The following is a 10,936-nucleotide window of genomic DNA, read 5'->3' as shown; positions in this document are numbered from 1 at the left end:
TTTTGATATCAGTATGAAGCTAATAGAAGAAAAATAATAATAATTCCAGACCACGATCTTAGTCCTGAAAATTACCTAGAGATTCCGAGCTAACTTTTAATAGAAGACATTTAAACCTAACAGGGGGATAATATGAGAAAATATTTGTCTCTAGCCAAAAGAAAGAGCAGATTGCATTCTGATTCTTCCCCTCAATCTATTTGCCGTCTCATGCTCAGCAGGTGAACCAAATAACTATTTTAGTGATTTCGTTACGAACGCCCCCATTTTATTTAAGCCTTGAAAATTGCAAACCATTTCTCTATGCAATCAGGCTGGTTACCTGATAACTTTCTAAAGAAAGGTCAGAAAAGACCAAATATAATAATTCATGTGTGTGTGTGTGTATGTGTAGCTATTTTCATCACTTTTTATTAAAAAAATCATCTCACTTAATGCATTATCCTCAAATATCAAGGGCCATAAAATCTTCAGAGAATGTCTCTTCTCATGGCCCCATTGAAATGATCAGGAGGCTTAGTGGAGCATGAAAGTACTTTAATGTAATTCTTATTCATTGCAACAGAGTGGACCTCTCCATCTTAAAAAATATAGAATTCAGGATGAAGATGAGGATGAGGATAAGGATTAGAAGGAGAAGGATGATCATTAGAACCAGTGTGGCACAGTGGTTAAGGAGCGGGCTCGCAAAACAGGAAACTGTTGTGACTCAGCAGAAACCTGTGAGTTGTTTCGGGATGCAGGATAATGAGCAGCTGTTGCTCGTTAGGGTCTTCTCCTACAGATAAAAGACTGATGGTGCCACGCCTTAGTTGCAGAAGTCAACGTCGTTCATCGTTCGTTTGTTCGTGAGTTCAGTTCCGTTCCTGTTCGAATTAGTGTTCATGATTCAAAGAGGCACACTGACTCAGAAGTTGAACCCTCCATCATTTTTGCAAAACTGAATTAGTCTTGACTATAGGTTTATTAACTGACTTCATCATCTTCTTTTAATAGCCCCATTATCCCTTGCAGGGTGGAGTCTGAGCAACTGAATGGAGCCAGGTGTTTACTGGCTGGATGTCCTTCCTGTCACCAATTCAGACTTTTGTTCAACAGATTCTCATTGTGCCCAGAGAGAGAAATATCTGCCTCTCCCTAGGATTGAACTCACAGCCTCCTGATTGTGAGGCGAGAGCGCCACCTCTAGGCCATGGCACCACTCTTACTAACTGACTTCATAGGACATACAGTATATGCCATTCAGTCGAGCAGGACTCGGGATCATGTCTAAGATGGAGACTTCAGCTCTTATTGCTCCTGAGCCTAAGAATCCAGAATATTTCACATCCATAATCAGAAAGCCAACCAATCTAAGGAAATCTGTTTTGCAGGGTTGATGGTATAATTTACTATAAGAGCAACAACCAACCCAACATTTTGAGCTCCCCAAGGTACCAATCCAACTGCCCTTTCTTTTGTTTACATGAAACCCTCTGCCTGGAGTTTGCCTGCTGTGGCTAATTCTATAAGATTAACATTTTTATGGTCAATTTGTTTGGCTACAGCACAAGCACAACCCAATACAAAACCAAAGGACTAAATGAACTCCTGCAGGGTCTCATCTCAGGTGATGGAAAACGAAGTAAACTCTTCTCAAGTGAGAGTATACTTGAGATCTCTTAGAATACAATGAATATGTTTCCAACATTCTGTTCTGACCTAGGCTTCCCAAGAAAGCATGAATCACAATCTTAGTCCCCAAAACCCTCTTTTATTGATACAGCTGTAAATTATGGTCATTTATAGTCCACAAGGCTTCACAAACAGTCTGTGAAGGTTGAGACAGATGTTTGCTTGAGTTGCCACAGTCTTTCAGGAGAATGTTGACAAACACCCACCTTTATCTCGCTTGGAATGCTGCCAGAGACCTAATAGCCAAATGTAGAGCAAGGCCAAACTTAGCACAGAGTCAAAAAGAACTTTTCAAAGCTTGAACCGACCAGATGAACTAAATGCTTCCTGCAAATGCTCACATCTTGTTCATTCCTCTTTTACGTCTTATGGGAGGGGCCAATTATCTCCAAGTCTTACTCCCAAGTTGACCCTCTTTTCTTAATTGTTCTTGCCTCCTGGTAACTGTTCCCACACACTGGGAACAGGCTCCTGTTGTTCTTCTGCCTTGCTGATGTCAGACTCCGAAGGCTCCGGAGGCAGCAAATAACTATCAGATGGCCTTGGCCCCGCTCTGCCTCTGATGGAGAGCCCTCCCCAGAGCCTTCCCCAGACTCCAGGACTGGCCCATGTTCCTCCCCAACCTCCTCACTGTCCAAATCTGTGGCCAGCTCTGCTAGTTGTTGGGGGCCCACAACACATTCTAAATATTTTGCCATTTCAAAAAGGTGGGGTAAGTATTATTATTTTTTTTGCAAAAACAATAAAGCATGGTCATGTGACCAGGTATACTGCAAATGGTCATAAATCCAGGTCAGTTACCAAACACCAGAATCTGGTCACATGACTGTGGTAATGGTGGAGGAGTTATCAGAACTTTGGAACTGGTACATTTTGGTGGATCCATCATCACTTAGAATGGTTGCTAAGCAACCGGTCGCAAATTAAGGACTATCTATAAAATGTTCTGTGCATATATTAATACATTAATACCCTGTATTTCTTTGTGTTTATTTTTGTTGGATGTCTGCAGAGTTATTTCCTAGATTTTTTTAAAAAAAAACCTGAACGGTAAAGATTTGGATTTAGGTTGATAGCATCTCACAGGAAAAGAAAAGAAAAACAACAACAACAACGTTTTTCTGCGAAGAAGTAACAGATTAATTGCTGTGTAAAAACCAGAAGTAAAGCGGGTGAACATTAACTAAACCAAACAATCTTTTCAAAGATTTGTAGAAGCCTAGCTCTATAAATATAAATAAGCATATGAGCAAATGATATTGAAAAATATTTATGCTCTAACTCTCGGTATGAAAATAAAATAGACAAATGGTTTTTTTCTCCCCCTGTAATGAAATTACACTGTAAATTATTTCCAAGAGCATTCCAATGTCAAGGTAACTTCCTTAATTATCCATTATCATTGAAATGCGGACATAATGTTAATTAAAATGAAGGGGCAAACCCATTTCCATTTTTTATTAAGATACATGGGGCTCCTTCTGCAGCCATTAGCCTCTGTGCCAGGGTTAAACAGAGGACACTGTTTGCCCTGTGAGGTAGATCATAGCGGGGAGACTTCAGATGACGGACAATGCTGTGTCTTCGGAGGAAGGTAAGACAAAGACATCCAGAAAGGTGGCTTCGATTCATGGCAGGGGTGGGTTCCTGCCAGTTCTAACCTCTTCTATAGAAGAGGTTCCACAAATCTACAGTGCCGTTTAGAACCGGTTCCAGCTCCCTCCCCCCTCCCGTCCGCACATCATCAAGATGAAGAGCGAGAGGAGGAATTCTGGGAGTTGAAGTCCACAAGTCTTAAAGCTGTCAAGTTTGAACACCCCTGGGTTTTTTTTTCCTAAAGGGTTAGGGGTGCAAGGGTCTTGTAACTTGACAGCTTTAAGACTTTCGTGCTTCAAATGCCAGAGTTTCTGAGCCAACATTTTGGTTGCTAAGCAAGAGTGTTGTTAAGTGAGTTTCACCACATTTTACAAGTTGGCCATACCCACCCAGTCACATGGCCAGCAAGCCACTCCCACAAAGCAGGCCACACCTACAGAAGAGGTTCTAAAAAAATTTGAAACCCACCACTGATTCATGGGTGGGCTTCAAAAATTTTAGCAAGGAGTTCTCTGCCCGGTTCTGAGTGGGCATGGCCTGGTCAGCCTCCTGCACCATGGTGGGGGGCGTTTTTGCCCTCCCCGGGCTCCAGAGCTTTTCTCACACCTCCAGGAGGGCGTAAAGAGTCTCCCCAGTCTCCAGAGGCCCTCTGGAGGCCAAAACAGGCCTGTTTCCAGCCTTCTCAAATTTCTGGTAGGCCCGTTTTTTGGTCTCCCTTTGCCTCCGTGTGCAGAGAATGAGAATGAGGTAGCTGGATGGAGTCACCAAAATAGTAAGCATGAGCTTAAATGGACTCCAGAGGATGGTAGAGGATAGGAAGGCCTAGAGGAACATTGTCCATGGGGTTGTGATGGCTTTGCAACTAACAACAACAAAAGAGTGACATAACGTTGGAAGGTTGTAAATGAAATAAGTAAATAAAAAGAACGTCTCCCAAACTCTTCTCAACCTTTCAAGTTGATATCTTTGTTCACGGATGTGAAATTCTTACATTTTGAAAGATTGTGTCCATCCACCTTTCGGTTGCCTTAGCCGTAAGTTAAATTGGAGAAAATTTGACAGTAAACCTCTTTCAAAAATCATAAGTCATAGACAGCTTGGGAGTGATGGCCTTAATACTACTCTCCAACTTCCTCAAAGTTTATTTCCCTTGTGAAACAGGTTTCTGATTTTCTCCTTCATTCTTAGTGAGTTTTAAAATGTCTTGATAGTTTTCTGAAATTATTATACTGAGATAGCCAAATATTAATTTTTCACACAGGCCTTTGTCACTGAAGATGATATCCATGGCTCAGGTCAACTGTCTTAATTTATTGGGATTATATTTAGCACTTACTATAAGTATTTTGATCACTGGGGCTGGATTTATTGACTGTTATAGCCATATACATCTAGGAAATACCATCTTGGGAAAGAAATCTTGGGGCATAAGTATTGTTTAACCAATCAAAAGTCCCAGGATACAAGTAAAAGGAATTTTGTTTTTTGTAAACTGAAGGAGTTACTGGGTTGATTATCCTTCAGCAACAGCGCCACCTCTTATAAAGGCTATTGAGGGTACTGCAGCTCATCAACTCTAACCAGAAATAATAAGCAGGAAATGAAGAAATGGCAAAAGTTTTGATGCATTAATTGCTCCTGACTTTTTTTGTCTAAAGTACACATTACTGCTAACTGCTAAACTGGGTCAAGCAGGGCCTGCCTAGGTGGCTCAGTAGCTAAGACACTGAATTTGTCAATCAGAAAGGTCGGCAGTTTGGCTGTTCGAATCCCTAGTACATCTCTCCTGTGTGAGCAGGGGTTTGGACTAGATGACCTCCAGGGTCCCTTCCAACACTGTTAATGTAATCTAATAACAATAGCAATAGCTATTTCATTCCTTCCTTCTTTCCTTCCTTCCTTCCTCTGCCCTTCCCTTTTTCTTTTCTTTCTTCTTTTCTCTTCCCTTTTCTTCCCCTTCCCCTTTCTTTTCCTCTTTCCTGCTCCTTCCCAAGAGGGAGAGAGGAAAAGGAAGAGGGAGAGAGAAACAGACAGAGGGAGGTAGAGAAGGGGGAGGAAGAGAGAGCAGGAGAGGGAGGGAGAGAGAGGGAGAGATGGAGAGAGAGAGAGAGGGAGAATGAGAATGAATCATGTATATGTCAATGTATCCCAATGTTCAAAGCATGCCTTCTTGATGGAGGTCATAACCCAGGAGGGAAAAGGTAGACTCTCAGAAGAAAATGAATTTCAAGTTTAGGAGCAACAATGAAAAATTCTAGTTTTCCAGGTTCTATTAGATGGCATCCTCAAAGATACAGGATCCGGAGGGAGATGACTCCATTCAATCTGAGTGGCTTGGTAGATAAATGAGAAAGGAGATATCTTCCCTTAACAAGTGGTAATGGTGAAGTCTTAGAGATATCTCCTGCTAGAAACTAGGCTTCTGGCCCTCAGCCTTGTCCCTGGCTCTTTGTCCTGACTCCAGAAATGTGGTTTCATAAAAACTACCTGGAACCGTTTTTGAATGATGCTTGTCCTTTATTCCGATGGATTTGATAAAGGGGATTGTGTGGTTAAACACTTCATTTCTGTCACACTGGACTGAGTTCTAACTTCATTTCTATTTCGCTTTTCAGGCATCCAGGTTGCAATGCTCTTGCTTTAGGCTCAGGGCAATTTGACTGGCTTCAGTGAGAACCAAACATTTTCTACATCTATATTAAAGGTAAAAGGTAAAGGTTCCCCTCGCACATCTGTGCTAGTCATTCCTGACTAGGGGGCAGTGCTCATCTTCGTTTCAAAGTTGGAAGGGCCAGTGCTGTCCGAAGATGTCTCTGTGGTCATGTGGCCAGCATGACTAAACACTCAAGGCGCATGGAACGCTGTTACCTTCCCACCAAAGGTGGCTCCTATTTTTCTACTTGCATTTTTTTATGTGCTTTCGAACTGCTAGGTTGGCAGAAACTGGGATAAATAACAGGAGCTCACTTACGTGGCACTAGGGATTCTGAACTGACGACCTTTTTGATTGACAAGCTCAGCCTCTTAGCCACTGAGCCACTGCCTCCCTTCATTTACATTTACAGTCCAGTTAATACAGCCATGCATTCAAGCATCTCCCCCACACAGGGTCATTCTCTGTTTGCAGGTGTACTGGTGATGCCTGTTTGAATGTACCGTCATTAAAAATTAACATAAAGAAAAATGTATCCTAGAAATACATCAGTGTAATCACATGTAAGGGGAAGCAGAAATGAAAATGCTTCTTCAAAAAGGAAGAAAGGAACCAAACACCAGCTCTGTGCTGGTATTCTGCACTCGAGAGAAAACGGAGGGGACAAATTTGGCAACCTATTTTCAGATGCAATTTTTTAAAACTCTTCATAGCAGTTTCCCATCCTCCCCCCCCCCCCCGATCAGCAGAGAGTTGATCCAATGGTTACAACAGGAATTGTCCGACCATCTTATCTCCTGAGTCTGATATCATCCAGTGGGCTTTCATATTGAAGGCAGTACTAGAACTCACTATCTCCTGGTGACTGGCCCAAAGTCACCCAGCCAGTTTCCATGTCTAAGGTGGATCTAGAACTCACCATCTTCTGGTGATTGGCCCAAAATCACCTGGTCTTCATGCCTAAAATGAGACTAGAACTCACAGTCTCCTGGTGATTGGCCCAAAGTCAGCCAGCTAGCTTTCATGCCTAACATGGGTCTAGAACTCACAGTCTCCTGGTGATTGCCCCAAAGTCAGCCAGCTGGCTTTCATGCCTAAGGCGGGTCTAGAACTCACCGTCTCCCGTTTTCTAGCCTGCTACCTTCATCCCTAGACTAAACCACTCTCACTGCCAGCTTTCAAAAGGGAAGAGCTCAGATCCATCACCTCGTCTCAAACAGCTCCACATTCCAGCTGCATTCCAAGTCCCCTCCAGACCTCTTTTAAGTCAGTCTGTCCATAAAACATGCCCTTTGCATCCCACCAACGGAATTGCTTGTCAAAAATCTCATGGCACAATATGTTGCGGGGGGGGTGGTGTTTCTAATTTGTTGGGGCTTTTTTTGTTGCCATGGCGACACCCACATCCCTGCTTCCCCAAAGGTGTCGCCGTAAAACAATGGCAAAAAAACGAGACACAGATGTGAAACGAATCATTATGCAACAATTGCTGGAGATCACTCTTATTCCCCACTCATCTACTACCTCGTTCTCTAGACATATTTCCCTCAGATGCAAAAGGGAACTCTTCCTTTTAAAGATCTATTTACTTGTCAAATTCCTCAATATTTTTTTTCTTTTCCCCCCTCCATCACCACCCTTGAGTAAATGTATAACTACCACCTATAGCTAGGAAAGGAGGGATAGGCAGAATAGGTTGTCATGGTGACATTATGCCAAGAATAATAACAACACACACACACACACACACACACCAACACTGTGCTTAACTCCTTTCCCCAAATAAAATGGTAAGGGGAAGGAGGGAAAGAGAGAGTAACACAGGATTAATGGCATTATTTATTTAGAAACTGTCATCCAGTGTTTATTTATATTCCAAGCTGCTACCTGGGTAATAGCTATTGTTCAGTCCTGGCTCAACAATTAGAGCAGCAGCTAATATATAAGGAGAGGGAGGGGGAAACAAATCAGTAAGAATTTGGGTTTGACCCCCCCCCCCATTTTCCTCCAACCCATTGGCAATGCTACAATGCAGATGTGACTCTTGTTTCAACCTGTTAACTTTCTTCCTTTTCACATGGAATAATCCTGCAGGCGCTAATATATTTCCCTTCATTTTTTTCATCACAGTTCATCCATATAGCTTAGTGGGCACCAACTGAGTTAGGTTATGGAGATAATATATCCCATCTTAATGAGCCTGCATGGTGGGGAAAAACACGACAGTAGCTCAGCTCAGTAGGAAGTCTAGCAAGAGCCCAACAGAAGAAACTTTTTGGGATTCAGGATGACAGAGTTGAAAGGGATCTGGGTGTTCTTCTAGTCCAACCCCACCCCCCTGCTCAGACAAGAAACCCTATATCACCAATCTCTTCTTAAAATTTTCCAGTGATGGAGCACCCACTTCCTGAGGCAACTTCTGTTCCACTGATTGATTGTTTCTCACTGTTAGGAAATTTCTCCTTAGTTCTAGGTTGATTCTCTCCTTGATTAGTTTCCATCCATTGCTTCTTGTCCTGCCTTCAGGGGATTTGGAGATTAGGTTGACCCACTCTCCTTTGTGGCAGCCCGGGAGATCTTGGAACACTGCTATGATGTCACCATACCAGTTTATTAAACTAGACATGCCCAATTCCAGCAACAGTTCTTCATATATTTTGGCATCATCCCCTAATCATCTCACTTGCTTTCCTCTGCACTCTTTCTAGAGCCATGATGGGGAGCCTGTGGCATGCAGAGACCTCTTTGTGGGCATGTGCACCCCAGCCACCTGGTCATTGGGTTTCCAATGCGTCCATGCACGCTGGCCACATGTTCTTCGCATGCACTGGAGGGCCAGAAATCCAAAGACCAGCTGGACAGTGTGCATGTGCCAGACAGCTGGTTTTCTGGTTTCCGGCGCTCCGGTGTGCATATGTGTGCACATATGTACATGCGTTTGGGCACTCGGTGCCGAAAAGGCTCACCATCACTGTTCTAGAGTCTCGACATCATTTTTACATCATGGTGACCAAACCTGGATGCAATATTCCAATGCATTACATACAGAGTGGTATTAACACTTCATGTGATGGGTTACTCAACGTTCAATTATTGGGTCCTTAGTGCACTCTGAGTGTCATTGCATTTGGGTTTTTTTTTGGAGAGACTTGATGGACTGAGGATGGATTCCACACTTCAGCCTAAGCTACAAGTATTCCCTTCTATTGGCACTTGTATATAAAAGAGAGCAAACCCCACTCTTTCCCAGCACTGATGAGGTTACCCAGTTGGGTCATAAAATGTCTACCAGGAAACAACAAAGCTCAGAGAGCATCACAGACCACACAAAGCTGGAGAGTTGTGCCTTCTTCATAGGTCAAGGAGAGATTCAACCTGGAAATAGGGAGAAATTTTCTGACGTTAAGAACCATCAACCCATGGAAGGGAAGTTGCCTTCAAAAGTTGTGAGAGCTTCATCACTGGAGGCTTTCAAGAAAAGATTGGGGTGCCATTTGTCAGAAATGGTGTAAGGTCTCCTGTATGAGTGGGGGGTTGGACTAGATGACCTTCAAGGTACCTTCCAACTCTGTTTCTAACCTAACCTGACCTAACCTAACCTAACTCAACTAACCTGACCTGACCTGACCTAACCTAACCTAACCTAACCTAACTGTTCTGATCCCCCTTGTCCTACACCAAAGCACGCTGAGACAAAGATACTGCGAGGATTTATTAACACACTGACAGGACCTTGGCAGCAAGGCAGCACAAGCAAGATGTTGGCAGCAAGCCAGCACAGACAAGACATTGGCAGCAAGCCAGCACAGACTAACCTTGGCAGCAAGCCAGCCTGCCAAGCTAGCCATGAAGTTTCTCCAACTTTAGTGAATACGTTGACTCCTGCAAAGGGGCGTGTGCACAATCATTCCTTTTATAGTCTTGAGAGGAGCCTAATTACCACCAGCTGAGTGCAATTACCTCCTGTAACTGCGCAACTGTTCCTTATGCCTATTAGCTCTTCATTGCCAGGCATCCAGGAACAACCCCCTTGGCTCCTCCTCACTGCTCCAATGCATGACATCTGGATCACATTCCCTTGTCTCTTCCCCACTGGTCCAAGGCTCAGGCGCCTCCTGGTGGCCAACCAGCCTCTCTGCACCCTGCTCGGAGTCAGAACCCTGTCCAGGGTCCTCCATATCTTCCAGAGCCGACTCATAGGACCCCTCGCTGTCGGAGTCTGGTGGCAGCTCCAATGGCTCCTACTGGGCCACAACACCTAACCTAACCTAATTTGCCAAATCCTACTGGAATTTGACATATAAGGTATGATTTCTCCATGCATATTTTATTTTCCATCTCAAAGTGAAGCAGAACAAATATAAGTATAAAGGTAAAGGTTCCCCCGCACATATGTGCTAGTTGTTCCTGACTCTAGGGGGCAATGCTCATCTCAGTTTCAAAGCCGAAGAGCCAGCGCTGTCCAAAGACATCTCTGTGGTCATGTGGCCGGCATGACTAAATGCCAAAGCTGCACAGAACACTGTTACCTTCCCAGCAAAGGTGGTCCCTATTTTTCTACTTGCATTTTTACGTGCTTTAGAATTGCTAGGTTGGCAAAAGCTGGGACAAGTAACAGGAGCTCACTCGGTTACACAGCACTAGAGATTCTAACTGCTGAACTGTTGACCTTTCTGATCGACAAGCTCAGTATCTTAGCCACTGAGCCATGGCGTCCCTAACAAATCTAAGTATATGCACGTGTAAAAAAAAGTGTGTATACGTGGTTGGAAAACTGGCTGGTTTTAGAAGCTTAAGAGACACCAGTGTGAAGTAGGGGAATAATTCTGCCTAATGGTGCAGTTATTAGAATGCAGCCTTGCAGAATAACTCTGCCCACAGCCAGGAGTTCGAGCCTGCAGTACTACACTATAACAGCTGCACCACCATTGCTCATTTTAGAACCACCTGCCTTAGCAATGGAAATTCTTCTCCCTGCTATGATTGTAAGTCAAGGAATATCTGTATAATGCA

The sequence above is a fragment of the Thamnophis elegans genome, chromosome 14, assembly GCF_009769535.1.
Source record: "Thamnophis elegans isolate rThaEle1 chromosome 14, rThaEle1.pri, whole genome shotgun sequence".
Classification (NCBI taxonomy): domain Eukaryota; kingdom Metazoa; phylum Chordata; class Lepidosauria; order Squamata; family Colubridae; genus Thamnophis; species Thamnophis elegans.
Note: the sequence above shows the minus strand (reverse complement) of the source record.